Genomic DNA, 16,401 nt, shown 5'->3' with positions numbered 1-16,401 from the left:
ATTTCTCTAAGCTTGAGTTTCTTGATGAATAAATATAATAGAACTCTTATGAAGATTAAATGAAATAACATTTATAAAGTATCTATCATTATGTTTAGTACAGGAAGGGGTTCAAAGACGTTTTTGAGTCTGTACGACAAGCAGATTAGTATCTTTGCTAGAAATGGAGAAAAAATCAAGCAATAATACGGGCTACAGTGAGACAGCGATGTGTTTGAGATGACTGAAAAACATCCAAATAGAAATGCCTAGTAGTCCTGAGAAATCAACCTAGTGGTTCTAGATTTGGGATCACCTGCCAAGTGGTGATAGGTAAATCCAGAGAATGGATGAAATTCTCAAGAAGAGTGAATGAGAAAGGCTGAAGCATCAAGGATTGAGCCTTAATAAATGTCCACATGTCCTGGGCAGTGGTGGGAATAAACCAAAAAACCAAACTCATTGCCCTTGAGTTAATTTCAACTCAAAGCAATCCTATGGGACAGAGTACAGCTTCCCCATAGAGTTTCCAAGGAGCAGTTGGTGGATTCAAACTGCCTACATTTTGGTTAGCAGCCTTAGTTCTTAGTGGTCCAGAAAAGATGATCTTAGGTGTGAGCCACCCATGCTGAATGTGGGTGATAGTAATTATATTGCTGACCTTGACTTAATCTTTACTCTGTGCCAGCCAATGCTAAGTGATTTCCTTACTTCATCTCATTGAGTCCTTACAGCCCTTCAAGGTAGGTCATATTATAACCATCCTCGTTTTACAGATGAGAGAACGGAGTGGTGAAGCCATGTTGTTGGCTGGTGTTCTAAACCACTGAAGAAGAGAGTCTCAGGAAGGAGGAGATGATGAACAGGGCCACAGCTGCAGACATGGCAAGGAGAACAAAACCTCAGAGAAAGTAATTTGGCCATTTAAAATTCACTGAGCATTGAGAGTACATTTTAAAAAGAGGAGTAGGCACATTTGCCAGTTTACAGGGAATTGATGAGTGACTGTTGGGAAGGAAATGGGGACAACAGCGGGCCAGTTATCTCAAAAAAAAAAAAAAAAAAAAAACTCAAAGGAAGGCAAAAATTAGCTTGGTAATCAGAGGGTCATCAGAGCCTAGCAGCTTTTTTCTCCAGGTAGGGAAGCCTGTGCAGAGGGAAGGTCCTGGAAGATAGAAGACTGGAATGGGAACAGAGACAATGAAGAGAGTAAGAACCTGAAGGAGGCAGGATAGGATAAAGTCAAGAATATAAGCAGGAGGAATAGTTTTCAGAAGCAAGGGGAAAGCTTGAAGCTAGAGTCATGTTCTTTTACCTTGTAGCTCTTTCTTGGTACACTGTTGCATTTAAAGAAATATCCATTCAGCATCCAAACTTTAGAGATCAATGTAAATCTTTACTGGGTGTCAGGAGTCCCTAGGTGGTGAAAATGATTAAGCGCTTGGCTAACAGCCGAAAGGTTGGTGGTTTGAACCCACCCAGAGGCACCTTGGAAGATAGGACTGGTGATCTGCTTCCAAAAGGTCACACAAACTGGAAAATCCTATGGAGCAAGTTCTACTCTGTACGCACGGGGTTATCATGAATCAGAATTGACTCAACATCAGCTAACCACTACGACTGGGCGTCACAAAGATACTAAAGGGAAAAACTTCCATAATGTTAAAAATTCTATCTCATTTTCAATCTTACAAATGGCATTTTTCCCAGAGGTTTCCTCGATTCCTTTCATATTCCACCCCCCACCCCCCACCCCCACCCACATACTCAAAGCTCCACCAACATCTTTTGAACGCAGCAGGGTTTTTGTTCCCCACCCCCTCACTTCTCTGGTTTAGCTCTTTAGTATGTAGATCGATATAGCCTCCTAGCCTTTTCCCCGATTTTCTCTTCTTGCATTACCCAAATTCTGTGCAAGGAAAGGGAGACCAGAAGCAAGAAACTTCTTATAGTCCCCTCTGACCTCACCAAGTCCGTAACTGTATCCCTATTACACACATTTCACCTGAGGCATAAGGATGGAAGGAAAAGAGTTGTCAAAGATATTCAGGTGGTTTCCATCCAAAACAAAGTTTTTTTTTATACATATATGAAATCTCATCAGAAGAATGTGCCTCTGGAAGATACCAGCTTTCTTACCAAATTGCTGAGATAAAAATGAAAATGGTAGGCAGCTGTACTAAATAAAACAGCAATTATTGACCCTAAGAAATTTGAATTTTAGATCTCAGAAGACAGGATCTTCAGGGAGTTAAGGTTTGAGTGTATGGCCCTTTACATTGTCTTGGTCCCTTTACATTGTCTTGGTCCCATGCAGTCCTCTGTACTTGAATCCTTAGAACCATGTTTGAGCCATGTTTGCAGAAAGAGAGGCTATTTAGTGGAACAGTTCAGAGAATAGGCTTTGGAGTCAGACAGTCCTGGGTCTGAATATTAGTTCTGCCACTTTTCAGCTGTGTGGCTCTGAGCCAGTAAATTAACTTCTCTTAATTTTAATTTCCTTATCTGTGAAACAGGTATAATAATATTGTGGTTGTTGTTATGTAGCACTGAGTCGATTCTGACTCATAGCGACCCTGTGTAATAGAGTAGACATGACCAGATTGCCAGGTCTTTGCTTCTGAGAAGCCACTGGTGGGTTCAAACCATAGACCTGTTTGCAGATAAGCGGTTAACCATTGTGCTACCAGGGCTCCTTTATATTACTTCAAAGGAAGTTTGTAAGTATTCACTGAGGTAGCATATACTAAAGTGCTTAACACAATGATTGGCACACCGCAGGCACTCGCTACACAGTTATCATAACTATTAGTAATAAAAGAGAATTCCTTATTAGCAGATAGTAGGAGGGGTGAGACAGATAAGAGAGACATCTCCGAACTATTCTGCAAGTCCATTAAAAAAAATAGCCCATAAAATCAAGGTTTTGCAGCAGGGAGGAGGGTAAACTCTTGTCTATTTACTTACAGGCCATTTAGCATGCAAATACTCAAGCTTATTGCCAGGACAATGATGCTCTTCATTTGAAAGGATCTGGTTACTCTTGTATCTCTGATGTCCAAGCCAAAAAGAGACATTTGCAATGCAGGCTAGACAAAAAAGCCAAAATGCATCTATCAGCAGATGTTTCATTAAGATCCTATTTAGCGTGATTAAAATCTGTATTGACTTAGCCTAAGGAAGCTATTGTAATGGAAATAACTTATTCCAGCCTTATCTCAGTGCATGGAGAATGACTGGAATTCAGGAAGCTCTTGGATGATGGGGGATGGAATTACGTGTGATATCTATTTTCTTCTTTTTTTAAAAAAGTTCTAGTTTTACTACTTTTGTATTTTCTAATCTTTCTGCAAAGAATATTTATTACTTGTATAATAATAAAAATTCTAAAAGTTATGAAAGAAGTGCTTATCTTATTACCACACCAATGTACAAGGGTGTTTTGAAAGGTGAATAGGACCACTGTGTTCAAAATGATTTGGAGAGGAGAGGGCCCCCAGGCAAACATACAGACCTAAGGTGATAAAACCCTCCAGGCAAACATCAGACCTAAGGTGATAAAACCTGGAGTCTTTGCCCAGTACGTTCACTTTTTGGTCTTCCTGCTTGTTAATATATATATATATATATATATATATATATATATATATATATATATATATATATATATATATATACAATTGAAGAATAGAGATATCTGACCCTGTTGGGGCTAGGATAAAGCCTTAGTTTTTGGAGATAGATCTACTTGCTCTGAAGGTTTTATTACTTCAGCTTGCTTGCTTTGGACACATCACCAGGAAAAGCCAATTGCTAGAAAAGGACATCAAGTTTGGTAAAGTAGAGTCAGCAAAAACGAAGGAAACCATCGATGAGATGGATCAACACAACAGCCACAACGATGGTCAGACATACTAACAATCATGAAGATGGCACAGAACTGGGTAGTGCTTCATTCTGTTATACATAAGGTCACCAGAAGTTATAGGCAAGTAACAACAAAAACAAATGCATGCGAGAGTGAGAAATTAATTTGAAAATAATATCTTAAAATTGGCTCCTAAGAATGATAATTTTCATCACCTTTTACTTTGGGGGAAAGGGGAACCATCTTTAGGAGCCCTGGAACTTTTAAGCCAAAAGAAAAAAATGGTACGAAGCTAAGTGGAAAATAATCAATATGGAAACAAAATACACATTGTAAATCTAGGAGTATAATAAATTCGTAGAGAGAAATAAAGGGCCTGGAACAAATGCACGTGGATGTTGGTACTGAATTCTCTCTGGATAACTTTAAAAACATGTTTATTTTCTTTTCCTTTTTTAATAATAAGCAAGTATTACTTTTTTCCTTTAAGTAAAATGTAACAAATGGAGTGTTTAAAAAAAGAAACAGAGTACTATACTTTGTAGCATGTGGGAGTCACTCCTCCTCTCTTAATTGAGGAGTAAACCAGAAGATGATCTCAAAGTCCCTTTCCCCTCTAACAGCCTACAATTCTTTAAATTAAGAGGGAGTGCAATGTGATATTTAATTAACTTGCAATGTAACTCAAAGTGCTAATATAGACAAAGTAGCTGATCTTAGAAGGGAGCTAATGCAACATATACAATTCATCTTGGAAAACTGTTAGAAAAAAGTTTTTTTTTTATTTACTGTAAAGACAGTGCGACAATTATAAACAATATATTTAGATAAGAAGGTCAGTATTAAGATTTTGAAGTCTTTAAGAGGCAATCCTTCAAGAATAATATTTGATTTTTTGTTACCCCCAGCAATGAAATATTAAACTCAGGCCATCCAATTAATATACATGTGCTTGTACAAATCAGTGAACAAAAATGTTATCATGCAAGAACTGTGAACACTACCCTAGGAAGTATTGTTGTAGAGAAGCAACCAACAAATGATTAAACTCATTAACAGTTTTCCCAAATCTGAGTTTCTTTTCATCCTGGATTAAGATAAAATCTCTAAGATTCTAGCAATTTGAAGGCCAGGTAACCGGCACCTTCAGAAACTGTACTATGTGGGGATTTTACCCTTGATTCAGCTTCTCTGGGTGAGACCATTACTTCCTTTTTCTTTAAAAGCAGATGTACGGGAAATTTCATACCGGGTAAGGCAGATGATTTACCCACTAAGAGGATAAATGAACTGGCCAAAATAAAGAACAAGAAGTTGACACAAATAGGCTTTCTTTTTTTTTTTTTTTACAGTGAAAAGTGGCCGTTTTCTTAGTGCATCAGTCAGGATTGATTGTGAGTTCGAAAAGAAGTAGAAAATACTGGTTACAGCTCATGAACTCCAGATGGGTGGAAGAATCAGGTTTGGCAAAAATACAGCCAGGGCCAATGCCAGAAGTTATGCTACAGAACCAATCCGATGAAGATACCGCTGGAAGCAATGTGGGTTGAGTCACTACGATTAGCATATCTAATTCTATTGACACTGGCCCTTGAAACCTCTGTTAGGAGACAATTCTCTGCTGGCCTCTTATATTTCTGCACATCTTCTGAGCAGAGGCACTGATTGCCTTTGCTCCAGACTATCTTTTAAAGTCCGCTTTCGGCCAAGATCCACCTGACACTAACAATGATATCCCTTGCTCCATATTCTCTTCTGAATCCAGTTTGAGTTTCTGGCAGTTCCTTCTCCATGTACTGCTGCAACCATTTTTAATTATCTTCAGCAAAAGTGTACTTGCATGTGATATTACTGACATTGTTTGATAAGTTCCACATTCTGTTGAATCACCTTTTTTTGGAATGGCCACACAGATGGATCTCTTCCAGTTGCTTGGCCAGGTAGCTGTCTTCCAAATTTCTTGGCGTAGACAAGTGAGTGCTTCCAACGTTGCATCCATTTTCTGAAACATCTCAGTTGGTAATCCTTCAATTCCTGGAGCCCTGTTTTTTTTACCAGTGCCTTTTTTTTTAGTGTAGCTTGGACTTTTTCTTTCAGTACCATTGGTTCTTGATCATAAACTACCTCCTGAAATGGGTGAATGTCAGCCAATTCTTTTTGGTGCGGGGACTTTGTGTATTCCTTCCATCTCCTTTTGATGCTTCCTGCATTGTTCAATATTTTGTCCATACGATCCTTCAGTATTGCAACTCAAGGCTTGAATTTTTTCTTCAGTTCTTTCAGCTTGAGAAATGCCAAGCATATTCTTCCCTTTTGGTTTTCTAACTGCAGGTCTTTGCACATTTCATTGTAATACTTGACCTTGTCTTCAGAGTTACCCTTTGAAATCTTCTGTTTAACTCTTTTTCTTCATCATTTCATTGTAGCTACTCTACATTTAAGAGCAAGCTTCAGAGTGTGATGCAATGAATTGCTTAATATGGCTCTTCTAGCCATAGCCTTTGTAACTCCCACCAAATGATTATAAGGTATATGGAACCCTAATGAGGGGATTGGTCAGATTTGCCACCCTGCTAGGCTTAAAATGAACCATCCCAGAGGCAGGAGGAGAAGGATCTCACCACCACCAAGGAAGAGGTAGGGGCAGAGTGTGTCCTTTGGACCTGGGATCCCTGTGCTGAAACCCACCTAGATCCAGGGAAACAGAGAGAACTGTAATACCAAAGACAGAGAGAAGCAGCAGCAGAGAAATGACGGCAGCAGAGGCAGCAGAATCAGGAGACAGGCAGGAGATAGACGGCTGACAGTGTAGTGGGCTTCCCCACCAACTGAGTGAGAAAGCTGAGCGCCTTTGGGCAGGAGCCTTGCTGGTGGGGTAGGGTGCCTCTGGGCCCTTGGTGGAGCTAGGTTTGCCAGTCCATGGAGTTAGAGCTGACCACCTTCAGCCTGAGGCTTACCGGCCAAGTGGGTTGCCTCCAGGCACTTATTAGCAGACTGAAGAGCTTTGTAACACTTGGCAAAGCAGGGCAGAGGCCAAGGGCCAGAGAGAGGGGTGTCTCCAAGCACAACTGAGAAGAGGCTATCTTGATGGAAGAATTGTATCCTGAGTGCTCCTGAATCTGAGTTGTAACCTGTTACATCCCTAATGAACCTCATAACTCTGAGTATGGTCTGTGAGTTCTCTGTGGCCATTCCAATGAATTAGCAAACCCGGCAGAGAAGTAGAGTTCCACGAGAGGAACAGCTGGTGCCAGAATTGGTAAAGACGGCCGAGAGAGGAGGCATGTCTGATCTCTGCCTCATAGGAATCATCTTTGGACTGTTGATCTTGATTCTCCTTCCCTCTTGTGAAGTTAAAGGAGGTCAGATGCCACCTCCACCCCATGTTTACACAGTCTTTTCTTACATGCATTTTGGCCTTTTCTTTCAGTCCTGTCTTCTTAATGACCTTTTGCTTTCTTCATGTGTAATGTCCTTGATGTCATCCCACAACTCGTCTGGTCTTTGGTCATTAGTGTTCAATGTGACAAACCTATTCTCAAGATGGTCACTAAATTCAAGTGGGATATACACAAGATCATATTTTGGCTCTCATGAACTTGTTTTAATTTTCTTCAGCTTCAACTTGAACTTGCATTTGAGCAATTGATGGTTTGTTTCCACAGTTGGTCCAACTGGACCAATAAGCAACACCATGATAAACAGAGAAAAGATTGAAGTTGCCAAGGATTTCATTTTACTTGGCTCCACAATGAATGCCCATAGAAGCTGCAGTCAAGAAATAAAATAACATATTGCATTGGGCAAATCTGCTGCAAAAGACCTCTTTAAAGTGTTCAAAAGCAAAGATGTTGTCACTTTGAGGACTAAGGTGCACCTGACCCAAGCTGTGTGGTATTTTCAATTGTGCCATATGCATGCGAAAGCCAGACAATGAGTAAGACCGAAGGAGAATTGATGCCTTTAAATTATGGTGTTGGCAAAGAATATTGAGTATACTATGGACTGCTAGAAGAATATGTCTTGGAAGAAGTACAGCCAGCCAGAATGCTCCTTAGAAGAGAGGATGGTGAGACTTTGTCTCATACACTTTGGACATGTTATCAGGAGTTATCAGTTCCTAGAGAAGGGCATCATGCTTAGTAAAGTAGAGGGTTGGTGAAAAAGAGGAAGACTGTCAATGAGAAGGATTGACACAGTGGCTACAATGGACTCAAGCATGGCAATGATTGTGAGGATGGTGCAGGACTGGGTTGCTATGAGTCAGAACCAACTTGACAACACATAACAACAACAATAACATCTTTTCGAGGATGAGTGTATGGAAGGTAGAGATACTATTTTCCTCCAGACCAAAGAGTAGGCATGCTTACTGCGCATTATAAAAGATTCAGGTTTCCTAAGATAAGAATTCCTTTTTTTTTTTTTTTTTTTGTAATAAGACCACTGTATATGCAGGTATCTATTTATCTGGGTTCATCTGCATCACACCTGTGTGATATGGGGGCAAGGAAAACTGATGCACATACTGACGTTCATGCAGCTTGCTGTACCATGAATAACAGTCCTTTGTCTCTGACCCAGTGGTCTTGTGTCTTCTATCAGCATCCGTGAAATGGTGCAGTTTAACTTGTTAGCTTACAAGTAGGATAAAATCTCAGACCCTTCACAGTTCTTGCACCTTGTTGCTAAAACCGTTGCTATTACTGCCTTTTGAACATGGAAGTAGTCACTAAAATGGAAATGGCAGAGTCTCAACTTCTTCCATTTGAATTTCTAATTCTAAGCTCAGGCTGGCAGGTGCTTCTAGTTGGTGAACCCTAGGTAATATACTCATGTCTGAGGTGAAAAGGAAGGAGCCTTGGGGGTGCAGTGGTTAAAGTGTGTGACTGCTAACTGAAAGGTTGGTGGTTCAAACCCACCAGCCACTCCACCGGAAAAAGATGTGGCAGTCTGCTTCTGTACAGATTACAGCCTTGGAAATCATATAGGTTAGTTCTACCCTGTCCTATAGGGTCACTATGAGTCCGAACTGACTTGACAGCAGTGAGTTTGGTTTAGGGGGTGAAAAGGAGTTTGAGATATCCAATATTTGTTTTTTGTTGTTGTTTTCCATAGTTGGAAATTCCATGTTCAGAACCACATCCAAAACTACATACAGAAGTTCACTACATCTAGTTATTCAATATTTCTCAAATAGATTCATAAGAGTTCTTATAACTCTGTTAAAGGTTAGATCCAAAACGAGAGGCCTGTAATCATCCTTCAGGGAAAGACTCTAAATTCTATGGCTCTTAGCCACAGAGATATTTGTGCCATTTAGCAGAAATACACCAGATGGCAGTCTAAGTGGTTTTTTTTTTTTTTTACTACTTCCTTCTTCTAATTGCATTCAATGACAATTTCTTTCTTTCTTTTTTTCATGCATGGCTGATAGAGGAAGACAAGGCAGGACACATCAGAATCCTTCCAGGAAAAGAAGAGGGGTAAAGGCAGATTCCAGGTTCCATTTTTCCTATCACACTTCTCAAACAAGATGGTTTCCTCTGGGGCCACTGGTGACTAAGGGCTGGGATGAGGCATGTGCTACAGGTGTTCATGGCCTGCTCTAGTCATAGGTGGGATGCAGTCACTGCCATTTGGGACAACAAGGAATTTGGCAAGACTGAGGATTGGAAGATTATTTAATAGCGTGGATCATTTCCAGCTTTGGTGAGGGGATGAGGAAGCAGTGTGGGGAGAGAACCCTAGAAAGCCATATCTCTTGGAAATAAGTCCTTTTGCCCTAGAGAAGGCTAGGTCTGTTTTTGTTTTTAATTGAAAAGTAGCATACATATAAGAACACGTATAGATCATAAAACAAAACAAAATAAAACCTGTTGCCTTCGAGTCGATTCCAACTCACAGCGACCCTATAGGACAGAGTAGAACTGCCCCGTAGAGTTTCCAAGGAGTGCCTGGTGGATTTGAACTGCCGACCCTCTGGTTAGCAGCCATAGAACTTAACCGCTACACCACCAGGGTTTCCGTACAGATCGTAAGCTTAATTAATTATTGTAAAGTGAATATATCTGTGAGACCATAACACAGGTCAAGAAATAGAACATTGAAAACACCACAGAGCTCTCTCAAGGTCCCTCCCAATTCCTGTCCTGTGCTCCTCCCTAGAGGTAACTGTTACTCCATAGATTACTTTGCCTCTTTGGAACTTTATATAAATGGAATAATAAGTATATACTCTTTTGTGTCTGCTTCTTTGCTCAACATTATGCTTCTGAGATTTATCCATCTTTTCATATGTGATAACTTGTTTATTTTTATTGTTGTGCCATATTCCATTGTATTAATACAGAAAATTTTATTAATTCCACTGTTGATAGAATTTGGTTGATTCCAAATTTTGTCTGTGGCAAATAATGCTGCTTGAACCTTTTTCTATGTCTTTTGGTGCACTTGTGTTTACATCTCAGTTGGGAATATAACTAAAAGTAACAACTTTTGATTACAGGATATTCATATGTAGACTTTTACTGGATACTTTCAAACAATTTTCCAGGGTGGCTGTAATAATTTACACTCCTATCTACTCTAGAGGTAAACTTTGAGAGGAATCAAACCTCTGAAGATGTATGGAATCTTTCATCTTTTATAATTTAGTTACTCTGTCGGCTTGACTAATTTTGTGGGCTGGGTGTATCTACAAGACAGAGGCAAATAATGAGTGGTTTCCACCTGACCTATGTGATCATGAGTGGTTTCCACCTGACTTGTATGATCAGGAGCCTCATGGGGAAGAAGAGCCCTGAAGTGAAAAAAGGGGCTGGGAAAATGTGCAGAAAATGTAACATTAGCTCCTAGCTAATTTGGTCTTATTTTACACACCTGCAATGAGATGGATTGACACAGTGGCTGCAACAATGGGCTTAAGCATAGCAAAAATTGTGAGGGTGGCGCAGGATGGGACAATGTTTCATTCTGCTGTATATAAGGTCACTATGAGTTGGAATCAACTTGATGGCACCTAGCAACAACAACATAGGTTTATTATGAAAAAACATTCAAGAAGGCAATGTAGATGAGGTCCTTAAGTTGTGTCTGGTGATAATATAGTAAATGCTTAATAACTGCTGTTATTATTGTTTTTTTTTAATTATTATTATCTCAAGGGATTATAAACCCTGGCAAAAGGCTCAGCACAGTGCTAAGTGCTGTTTATCATCCATCACAAAGAAATGCTAACTAGTCTCTAAAGATGATGTAGACTATTTTATGACTTAGAAAATGTCACTATATGCTTTTAAAGGAAAAATATAAGATAAAAAAGATTGTGCACAAAATCTTTTTTTTTTCTGGAAATAAACAAAAAAAATGTGTTTATATATTTATAGGAAAAAGATTGGATATATATATACCAAAAGAGAGGCCACAGATGCTCCCTCATGTTGTGTGACTCTGGACTAGTTTCAGGAAGCCCTTGCCATGAGAGAGAAAAATTCTAAGAACTTTGAATTTATCTACTGTGCCCTTTATTAGTCAGAGTTAATAATGCCGGTGTTGTAATGCAACAAGACAAAGTATTAGATCACAGTTAATAAAGCTGGTGTTGAAACGCAACAAGACAAAGACTGGTCAAATTAGATTTTAAAAAGATCAAGGGATCCAAGATCATAATTAGCAATATGGAGTGTCAGAAGTGAGTGGGGGTGGTGAAATGAGCCAAGGTCTGGAAACCAAGAAACCATCATGACAGCAAGAAGTCTATTTGCCTGTAAGAACTAAAGTACATAAAGATTAAATATACTATGGTCTCTTTGAGGTAGCAGGACTGTGCAGTAGTAAAAGGAGGAGTTTGGAGGCAGACAGATCTGGGTTTGGGTCTGGACTCTCCCCATCTTGAGTAAGTACTTTGCCTCTTAGAGTCTTATTTACCTCATCAGTAGAGGTAACAATAGTACCCACCTCATAGACCAAGAGGCAGTGGTTCAAACAGAACAAGGGGATACGGCGTGGTTTAAAGTCAGTAAAGGTGTGCATTATAGTTGTATCCTTTCACCATATTTATTCAATCTGTATGTTGAGCAAATAACCCAGAAACCTGGACTATTTGAAGAAGAACGGGGCATCAGATTGGAGGAAGACTCATTAACAACCTGCGTTATGCAGATGACACAACCTTGCTTTGCTCAAAATGAAGAGGACTTGAAGCACTTACTGATGAAGATCACAGACTACAGCCTTCAGTATGGATTACCCTTCCACATAAAGAAAACAAAAATCCTCACAACTGGACCAATAAAGAACATTTTGATAAATGGAGAAAGAATTGAAGTTGCCAAGGATTTCATTTTACTTGGATCCACAATCAACACCCATGGAAGCAGCAGTCAAGAAATCAAACGATGCATTGCATTGGGCAATTCTGCTGCAAAAGACCTCCTTAAAGTGTTAAAAAGCAAAGATGTCACTTTAAGAACTTAGGTGAGCCTGACCATGGTGTTTTCAATCACCTCGTATGCATGCGAAAGCTGGACAATGAATAAGGAAAACTGAAGAAGACTTGTCGCCTTTGAATTATGGTGTTGGGGAAGAATATTGAATATACCACGGACTGCCAAAAGAACGAACACACCTGTCTTGGAAGAAGTACAGCCAGAAAATTTCTTAGAAGTGAGAATGGTGAGACACGGTCTCATATACTTTGGACATGTTATCAGAAGGGATCAGTCCCTGCGGAAAGACATCATGCTTGGTAAAGTAGAGGATCATCAAAAAAAAGGAAGGCTCTCAATGAGATGGATTGACACAGTGGCTGCAACAATGGGCTTAAGCATAGCAAAAATTGTGAGGGTGGCGCAGGATGGGACAATGTTTCATTCTGCTGTATATAAGGTCACTATGAGTTGGAATCAACTTGATGGCACCTAGCAACAACAACATAGGTTTATTATGAAAAAACATTCAAGAAGGCAATGTAGATGAGGTCCTTAAGTTGTGTCTGGTGATAGTAAATGCTTAATAACTGCTGTTATTATTGTTTTTTTTTAATTATTATTATCTCAAGGGATTATAAACCCTGGCAAAAGGCTCAGCACAGTGCTAAGTGCTGTTTATCATCCATCACAAAGAAATTCTAACTAGTCTCTAAAGATGATGTAGACTATTTTATGACTTGGAAAATGTCACTATATGCTTTTAAAGGAAAAATATAAGATAAAAAAGATTGTGCACAAAATCTTTTTTTTTTCTGGAAATAAACAAAAAAAATGTGTTTATATATTTATAGGAAAAAGATTGGATGTATATATACCAAAAGAGAGGCCACATATGCTAATGGTTCAAATCATGAATTCTGAAGCTAAATGTCCTGGGTTTTAATCCTGGTATCATCATTTATTAGCTGTGTGACTCAGGGCAAGTTACTTATTTTCTCTGTGCCTTAGCTTTCTCATCTATAAATGATACTAGTAACCACCTCATAGAATTGCTGTTCGTACTAAAGGGTTTAATACATATAAAGAGCTTAAACTATTTCCTGGTAAAAGCAAGCACTATCTATATGTTTGGTGTTGTTACATGAGTGTGTATTATGTGTGTGATGGGATTCTTGGAAATTTTCTTCTTCTCTATTTTCTGAATTTTCTATAATGATTATATATAGTTCTTTTTAATAGGTTAGAGTAAAAAAAAAAAACAGTTGTTTATTTTATAGACTAGAAAATCAAGGCTGAAATCAGTTAAAACAGTGTTTCTCTGCCTTTTCTCATTGTTCTCCCTTAAGAAAGTGTTTTTTTTTTTCCTATTTGCTCCTTCCATGAAAATTTCAACGACAAATAAAATTATAACCATTTATGTACCGTATTTATTATATTTGTGCTTTATTCATAAAAACAGTAAGTTTTTTTCCTTACCCCCAAGAATCAGTTTTGCCTTCTAGGGGGTGATGTTGCCCCTACTGAGAATGTATCAGTTGAAATAAGAGAAACAACCAAATATTGATGGTCAAGAAAGAAAGACGTAGTGTTCAGGAAAGGTCGAAATCAAGGTACCAACAATTCAGACACATGTGTGAACCTGCCCTTATTTCGCAGGTAGTTTACCATAAAGACTCTTTTAGGCTTTATGCCTGAATAGAAATGAGCAGGCAACCTTAGCCCCAAAGATGTCCAGAGGGAAATGCCTGTAGTTGTTAAGAGCTCCCCTGCTAAGCAAAAGATCAGCAGTTTGAATCCATCGGTTGCTCCTTGGAAACCCTTGGAGGTAGTTCTGCTCTGTCCTGTGGGGCTGCTGTAAGTAGGTATCAACTCAATGGTAATGGGTTTTTTTTTTTTTTTTGGATTGAGAGATTTAAGGGCATTGAAGTTGCAGAGGTGTTGTAACCTAGCTGGGGCATGCGTGGCAGGTCTTCAATCATGCAGAATGTGTGATACTCCTAAGAAGCAAGCACAATATTTTGTAAAATATAAGTAGTTAATGTTTACTGAATACTCAATAAATGAGTCATCAATCCTAGGGATTAATTTTTTTTTTATTAACCTTTTCAGCCCATTAGACCCACTGAATATAAAAAAGAAATAGTGTCCAGGGGAACTGATTCTGTCACCAATATTCTTGATCCAGGTAAACAAAGGATAAAGCTCTTAAACATAACTGCTAACTTGCCTGCTTCTGCCTCTTCTCTCTCACCCAGGAGAGATGTATGTCAGTGAGCCACAGTGTAGATGCAAGGGCCTTTAAGGCAGGACCCAAGAAAGAGCTGCTACCACTCAACCTTTGGTTATTTCTCTCATTTTTCCTTGCTGGGTGTGGGTGTGGAATGAGGTGGTTGAGGGAACCAAGCAGTGGGAGAGGGTTGGAAAGCTGACCTTTCCATGTTTTTGTCCTTTTTTTTTCCCCCTTGAATCTGGTCTTCATAACACAGCTTCATTAATTTTTTGTGAAAACTTTCCAAAATCTCATACTCAAACACATTTAAATACAAGTATAAAACTGCACTTTGAGAGAGAGAAAATGTTCAGTTTGTCACTGTGCTACTTCTGTTCCAGACTTTTGCACCTGAAAGATCAAAAATCACCATTTCTCAAAGTGACTCTGGACCCCCATTTTCAGAATTGCCTGGAATGTTTATTAAAATGCAGGTCCCCAGGCCCTTGCCTAAAGATTCTGATTCGTTAGCTCCGATGTGGATATGAGGGATTTATATTTTAGCCAGCTCTTAAGTTTTTCTTCAGTGCATTGTATAATAATGATACAAATGATATTAATAGCAAAGATGGCTAAAATACATAGAGTGATCACTGTGTGCCAGACCTCAAGGGTTCTTATAAATCCCATGGCAGGGAAATACCAAGGAATTTGACCAATACTGGATTTATTCAAAAGCCTTGGCAAGTAAGGCTCAAGTCACATATAATTTGATCTAAAAAATAAATCTGTGATGTTTCTTATATCCTAAATGTCACAGGGAATATCTATCTGCCACTGTTTCCTTAGCCTTTTTAAACACTGCATCACGCAGCTGGCTCAAAACGTAATTGTGAGTATGAGGAATATAAAATGGGAGTGGGAAAGAGTGGTTATGAATATGGACAAACACTTCTAAAGATTAGTATGTTAAGTGCCTTATAAAATGGTTGGTCCTGAAAGAAGTACTGACGTAAGATTTTTAACTATTAGATGCTGCCACTCTTAATACTTTCAAAGCAATTTTACGAAGTCAAGACCATTGACTGTTTTATCTCAGGCCTACGTAGTTCTGTTCACTTGTTTTGGTGGATTCGTGACTGATAGAGAAGAATGTTTTGAACTGATAGAGTGGTACATGAAGCTACACCCTTGGGACCATGCCTTATTCTATGATAAATGGTTGATTGAAAAGATCTGGCATTACCATGAACTGGGGAAGTAGGTCAGCTTCTAAAGAAAAAGAATAGGAATCTGGCCAACCAAAGACTGACAGCCTTGACCTTAACAAAAACTTAATTAAAACAAAAACAAAACCCCCTTTTAAAAAAATGGAACCAACCAAACAAATGCCCAGAAAAACTTGAGGCTATATTTCATAGGTTCAGAACAGAATGCGATACAATGAACATTAAAGCCACTCAAGGGAGCATTCATAAATCATCTCTTTTTTAAAACCCTAAAAGGCACCGGTTTAACGTAGGCAGCATCTTCCATCTTAGGTTAGAGTAATAAAGACTTTACTCACACCCTTGTGTCATGCTGTGAAATTGGTTTTGCCGCAAAACAGAAAGAGGGTAACAATTTACGTCATCCAGCAGATTCTTGAGTCGCTGGAGTAGTGGACAGTTTGCAGAAGTAGGTTATTATATCCTCAGTCATCCAAGGCAACAGGATTTGTCAGTAGTATAGTTACTTTCTTATTTGCTTTTCTGTTTTTACCAAGAAATAGAAATAGACTCGCTTGTCTCAGATAGGTTAAAATAGCTCAAAAATTAGGATACACAAAACACAGCATTCCAAAGACTACCGGGCCTTGAGTATGATATTTACTCTTTGTATTACCATTTCAGTGGCATGATAATGACTAATTC

The sequence above is a fragment of the Elephas maximus genome, chromosome 16, assembly GCF_024166365.1.
Source record: "Elephas maximus indicus isolate mEleMax1 chromosome 16, mEleMax1 primary haplotype, whole genome shotgun sequence".
Taxonomy (NCBI): domain Eukaryota; kingdom Metazoa; phylum Chordata; class Mammalia; order Proboscidea; family Elephantidae; genus Elephas; species Elephas maximus.
The sequence above is the reverse complement of the archived record's forward strand: the minus strand, read 5'-3'. Positions refer to the sequence as shown.